At 30.7% G+C, this 7,111-nt stretch overlaps 1 pseudogene; it reads right to left on the bottom strand.

The window, feature by feature from the left end:
* Window positions 1–2,738: 2,738 nt before the first annotated feature.
* Window positions 2,739–5,741, bottom strand: LOC149560580 (peroxidase 5-like; annotated as a pseudogene).
* Window positions 5,742–7,111: the final 1,370 nt, after the last annotated feature.

Below are 7,111 nucleotides of genomic sequence, written 5' to 3'. Positions count from 1 at the left end.
TAATTAAAGATAATAACTTTTCCATATATATATAATTACATAATGCATTGACGAAGTAAATAAATATATTCAACGGTACTGATATTTATCAAGTTGTAAAATCTAAAACACTATAATATTCAACAATTGAATTTGACCACATTAACTACATGCGTTCAGTATAATTTTATTCTCACTCTTTGCATTATTCCTATAGTAATAAATAAATATAAACAAACACATCCCTAACTTTGTGAATTCGTGCGCATAAATTTTACGCAAATTTCTCCTTATATTTATCGAAATATCATTTAACACCATTGTAAGTGCATTAATAATTCACTCAAAACACGGTTGAAAACTTCGTCGATTATTCCCTTTCTACTCGCGTTAAGTCGAAGCATATATGTCTTTTCTATCTTAAAACTTCTGCACCGACAGTTAATCAGTTCAACGCCGACGTGTGCAACGCAAACGACGATGTAAGCCACTCAATAATGCCAAAGTATTATTAATTTAAATTATTCAGTGTTTAGACCATGCACTACCAAATGTTATTATTATAATAATAATTATTTTATATTGAAGTCAAATTTCGAATGTTTCTATAACTGAAAAGAGTCTATCTCTAGATTAATATATGTCCTGCACCATTAATCTGATAGAGGGTTAAATTTAAATTAATTATGAGAGTTAAAAAGAAAGAAGATCAAGGTTTTGTCATTTACACATGATATTTTACTTATATATTTGGTGATAAAGTCATTTGATTTATACCATATTCTACATCAAAGAGTCACACACTCAAAGAACATGTAAAATAATAAAGGTTAAGTGTTAATTAGACTACGGAGCTGGTGTCCAGTTAATAAATTACAATCTGCTCAGAGTCAAACATTGAAATAATCTATTGCTAACCTAGAGCATAGCTGCACTCAACGACATACAGGATTGGCAAAGGTTCTATAACATCTTTTTTTTTGGTCATTCATTAGTAGGTAATATTTAAATTACAAAAGAAAGTATTCACTATCTATAGTTCATATTTTTCATCTTACTCTTGTTTTGCAAGCAATTTGTGTACAATAGATTTGTGTATTTTTCCATTTAGTATTTATTTGATATGCACTCATTATTAGCGTCATACATATATCAAGTGGTTAATAGTGCATTTCAAGGGTCCAAATTGTTTGAAAACTACATTGAACATTGATTTAAACACAAATAAATGTTAGCTGTATATGTTGTATAAATCTAAAAAATATATTTGAAAAAATATAGATATAAGTTTTTTTTTTTAACAAATTTATTCTTATGAGAAGATTATAAATCTTATGGTGCTCTTTTTTTTTGTAATATTGAGAGTAAAAATTGAAAAATCAAATGCTCCTCAAATTAGTACATATAGAATTCAAAATTTGTTATGTTGAGCAAGAGCAAAATTGAAATATAAGATAATTGATTCTTGTCTTTCAATATTACAATATAGTGGAACAATACCTATCATTTCTATTGCTTTGTATATCTAATTATATCAAACTTTAGCTCTATCGCCTCTAGAATACCATTTTTTTTTATTCTCATAGTTAATGAGTGAAAATACTTCTATAGAAAGAAAATAGGTGAAAGAATATGACTATGTTGTGGTACAATTCATTTTAACTTTTCTTTTTGTGTAGTCTTCTAGATCACACCAATATTGAAACAAAATTCATTTTTCCTTTTCTTTTGTTATTATTTAAATGTTTACAACACTATCGTGATTGAATTGTTCCTTTCTAATACTAACCTACAAATCATTGGTGTCTAGTGACTCCAACATGTTTGTTTAGACATATTAATTAAAAATATTTTAATCTTACAACTCATTTTATTCAAATTCAAATGTAACAAGTTTCTAGACTGAGGCTTTCTCTTTCAACATTTTATGTGGATATGGATAAGTCAAATTTCCAGCTTTTTAAGCAATACAAGTAGTCTTAATCTAAAGTCATTAAAGAAAGTTAGAAGCATAGAACTCTTTTTTTATTAGTTTTCCAAATGCTAGATAGATCTCATTTAGTGAGTTTTTAAAACTACACAATCTTCTTATACATGAACTTTTTAAATTGATTTTGCTAGATTATAGAAGTTGTCAATTCATATATTACTATCATGCAAACATAAGAATATAAAATGATAGCAGAACTGTACTGCAATTATGATAATCAAGAATCATGACACTACATAAAATTTATGCCTCAAACTTCAACTGAAATTCTTTCTAAGTAAATTAAGTTGAGTGCCATTTTTTTTATTGGTTTAAAGAAGTTGAACTCAATAGAATGAAAAAAAAAGAAAGAATAAAAATATAAATAAATGTACAAACAAACCTCCATTACTTATCTTTCCAAAAATCAAATAATTATGAACATATTCATAATATGACCATTAACAAACACCTAAGATCAGTCATCCCAAAACAAATCTCTTTAACTTTACTAATTACTTCTATTTAATAAACTTTACCATTCATCCAATCACTCCTTTTGTATAAAAAAGATAACAAACTGAGAATTTTATTCAAAATAAAATGAAATACAAATTAATAACTCAGGAAAGAACTTCTCGGGTTTCAAAGGCAAAACTACACAATAGGCAAATGATGCCACCCGTTATTAAGCCATTGAAACTATCAATCCTATTTTAGTTATTCCCCATTATTGAAAACCATCCATCAAATCATATCCCAACAGCAACCCTTTTCACAGAACACATTATCACACTTGACCAAGCAAAGGATTCTCTCAACCTCGGTTTACAAGTCGGCAGTTTTTCCTGATTTCACCTTGAGAACCAGTGAGTACTTCTATGGTGCCCATCTTCACCATTGCTTTGGCAAACTTGGCCTTCCATATTGATGGGTACCTTGAACTAATCTTAACCACGTTTAGAGTCTCAGGATTTGTGATTAAGGTTTGATCAGATGTAAACAGACCCCTGTTTCTGAGAAGTTCGCTGTAATAAGCATTGTCCAGCGTGGATGGTGTGGAGATTTCCATTGGAACAGTTCTGTGAACAGGCGGCTGTGGTGGACATTTATACTTGAGTTTTTTGACCAGTCTGGCGTCCAGAGTGGGATCTGCACTGCCTGTGTTGCTGAAGTTGTAAAGCCTGGAACTAAATGATGAACAATGCGATACACCGATGGAGTGAGAACCTGTAAAACAACATACTGACATCAGAATAATGTTTTTTTCAATTGATATTATATATTTTTGTTTATCTAATGTTGAAATTGCGATGCTTGCCTGATAGAATGACCATTTCTTCTTGAGTGAGGCCTTTCCTTTTAAACAAATTCGTTAACTCTGTGACGTTAAATGTAGGAGGAGGTAAATCCTGAGTTTCAGATATATTAGAAATTCTTCCATCTCTGCGTCCTGCTGGAACGTCCCAAATAATTCCACCGGCCTGGAAAAAAAGAGTATTGTTATATTATATCACAATGCAATCATATGAAATTAGAGATAGTAAAAATGTAAATTTAATTGGAAAATTAATACTGTGGAACATGTATGAATTAGTTTTTAATAATAAATAATATTATAAATAGATTTCTATATGATGAGAAACGATACATTGAAATCATTAACTATATTTTTTTAATGTTATTGTTACTAGATAATTAGTATTTGGAAGTCGTCTAAGGCTTAGTTATAGATGTTGCTTAGTCACAGTATGCATGGGTTTGATGCTGTCTAGATGGCACGTATTAATCACATACTATCATAATTCTATTTTCATTTTTTTTCCTTTTTTAAAAAACATCACTGTCTATTAATCAAAGGATAATAATCTAATAATATATATTTTTTATAGTTATGGTTATTATGGTGAGAAAAATAGAGGAGTAAAAAAAAAATTCCCATCAAACCAGCAAGAGCAAAAACCAAGAGAAAAATACAGAACATAGACCGAATTATTTTGAAGTGGGTGTAAGAATTGAGCAATTTGTTCAGCAGAAGGATAATACCAATCTCAAACATCTCAATTGGGAGCATCCAAAGCCTATCTGGCAAGTGAATCAGTAATAACATTGCGTTTCTGAGAAATATGTAAAAATGAAATAGAATAAAATGGTTGAGATATATTCTGAGATTTAGCTGGGAAAGCCATGATTAGATATAAAAAAACTCTTAGAATTATTCTTTTGGAGAAGGAAAAGTCAAAAACAACATGCTTCCAATCGAACTCACAAGCGTTCCGCAAAGATTCCTAGTCCACAGAAAAACTATCATAACTAACTCCTCAAATACAAGTTGGTCAATGATCATCGCTAGAGAAAACATCTATCTTAATTCATATACCACCTTTGAAGGAGGTGCCAAATGACAATCTCTACTATTAAGTATGAGTCATTTTAACAAATTAGCCAAATTTAAATGTAAAACAACCATGAGATCATAGAAACAAGAGTTTATTGAACTCAAATTAGCATTGTTTGCAAAACATGCTCAATAAGATACTAATAACCTTGGTAAATAGGGTAGATTCTGTTGGGAAAAGTATGGCCACTATCCGAACCCATTCTCTAAAACAAGGGAGTATGAGGCCGAGCATATATAGTCCAAGAATACCAGCTGCATATTTTTACACTTGTCTGCTTAAACATTACCAAGTTGAGCTCCAGTGAAACATTTCTAAGAATGCACTATGTAATTCATGAACCTTTCGAATGCATTTAAAGGTATGCAAGAGGATAGGTCAATAAGGGTATAGTGTACTAACAAGTTATAATATTGTTGTGTGGGCTAACAAGTTATAATATTATTGATAACTATCAAGCTTCAAATGTTTATTGGGTCATTGAGCTTTGATGTTATGAACCTTTTTTTAGGTAACATGCTTGCAAGATATATGATTTGGTTGAATAATTGCACTTGGCAACCTTATCTTGCCTAAAAAGTTTAAGCTCAGACGTAAAAAATGCATATTTAAACAATGTGATAGTATTGTAAAGAATGATAGTACTAATAATAATCTTGTAATAAAGAATTTAGGATTCCCACTATTGATCTTTATAGGTTGCACTTAGCTAAAATAGCAAGAATAATCTGAAATAAAGAAAAATGAAAGACATAAGAGAGAAGAAAAAGGTTAAGCATAACTCATCAAAGCACAACTACTGAGGTAAGCTCCAAACAAGAAGTTGCCGGTGAAAAGTACAAAGCACCCAATGTAGATACCATTTTCATTTCAACAATTACCTCACATGAAGAATCTCGTGCTGCAAAGGCAACTATGTCTGCACATGACACTACCCGAGGACAGGCAGCTTCCAGTTTCCTTTTTACTTCATCGATCAATTGAAATCCATGTAGACTTGGTGAATTCGCAGGTGATGCTTTCTCTGCAGGATTTCCGGGTTTGGAATTTAAGAGGATTGATCCATCACAGCCCTGCCAATCATTGAAGAAACATTACATTATTAATTATTACAGAACTCTTTCATATACAAAGTGATAAAGTGAAATGGCATGGCTTCCTTTGGGGAGGTCATTAGTTCAAACCTCGGATTGTCAATATAAAAAATATGAAGTACTAACCCTAACAAAACAGTCGTGGAAATGCATTCTTATAAGTGATGCAGCTAAGCTAGGCTTCGTTTTTAAAGCTTCTGAGACTGTTGACCTCACAATGGACTCAGCTTGAGGACAACGATGGCTATAATAGCCAACCTGCAGCCCATTGAAATAATCGGCTCTGACTGAAGCTATCCATAGCAGTGCTAAAACTGAAAATATGACTGATTTCTTCATTTTTATGTACTCTATTCTAACACCACTACAACCTTATGAGTCGAGACTAGAAGGACAGATAAACAAATGTTATGCAAGATTGAGTTCCTCAAACCCTCTATTTATTGGATATGACAGAGACGTTAAAGTGGATGACTTGTTCAACATAATTTTATTGAATATATATCTTGCCAGCCTTACTCAAAAAGCAACAATGACATCTTAAACTTAAGTGTTGGATTATAGGAATGCCAATTTGCTAGGTTCTGAATATGGCTCATTATGTGATCCAGTATCACCCTATATGATTTAATATTGCAAGACCTCTACTATTAAATATTTCATATGGTAATACCACTTTATAAAATACTGATAATTAATTGTACCGCCTTAGGACTGCATATGCAAGGCAAATGGACATGCAAAGTTTCAGCCGTGATTCACTTTGAGTACACGTTGAACAGGATGGTATGTTTCTTGCAAATACTTTCATATAATGATTTGATCCAATATATATATATATATATATGCATGATCGCCCAGTCGGACGCTCTCAACGTAGACCCACATATAAATATTATGTTCCAGCACAGCTCTGAATACGCCATTAATTTTCAATGGTTTAGGGTGTTTTCTCCTTACTGTTACAATCCATTAACAAATCAAATAATTGAAGTCTGTTATAAAAAAGATTAGGCTAGGAGTTGTGGAGTGACACTCAAACAACTCATTCATCCTGACATTAATGTCGCAAAGTACGTAAGCCTCTCAGTAATGTCGAATTATTATCAATTTCGTTGACTTGAACTACGCATGTGAAGCTGTGGACATTAATGATGCCCTTTATATTATTCGCAGTTGCTTACAACTTACTATAGCGATAGATAGAGTCTAAAATAAAAATTTAAAAACTGATATAGTAATTATTATTTTCATATCTTTTACTCAATTATTTTTCTATCGCTTCATTTAAATAAACAACATATTAATAATTTCTTGTTTAACTTGTACCTATCAGTTTTTCAAATATAATTTAGTTATCAAACTATTCAAATGTCAAATGTTTTTGTTTTCAATTGATTTATAAAAATAAACATAATCATTTAAATATTATATTACATGGAATTATTTGGTATTTATAGCTAACAAACATATTTAAGAATCTAGTTGTTATGGGTGTCAACTTCATTAATTATATTTGTATAAATATTGAAATATAGAGATATATACATCTATAACAAGCATTTGTATCATTAGAAGAATATAGCTAAATTAGACTCAAAGATATCATAGTTGGTCCTTTAATGGTAGGATATGATTCTATTACTAATTTTTAGTATATTTTCATATTT

Source organism: Cupressus sempervirens, chromosome 4 (assembly GCF_028749045.1).
Source record: "Cupressus sempervirens isolate cs-2001-9-10 chromosome 4, ASM2874904v1, whole genome shotgun sequence".
Lineage (NCBI taxonomy): Eukaryota > Viridiplantae > Streptophyta > Pinopsida > Cupressales > Cupressaceae > Cupressus > Cupressus sempervirens.
This window is presented reverse-complemented; position numbering and strand designations above follow the sequence as displayed.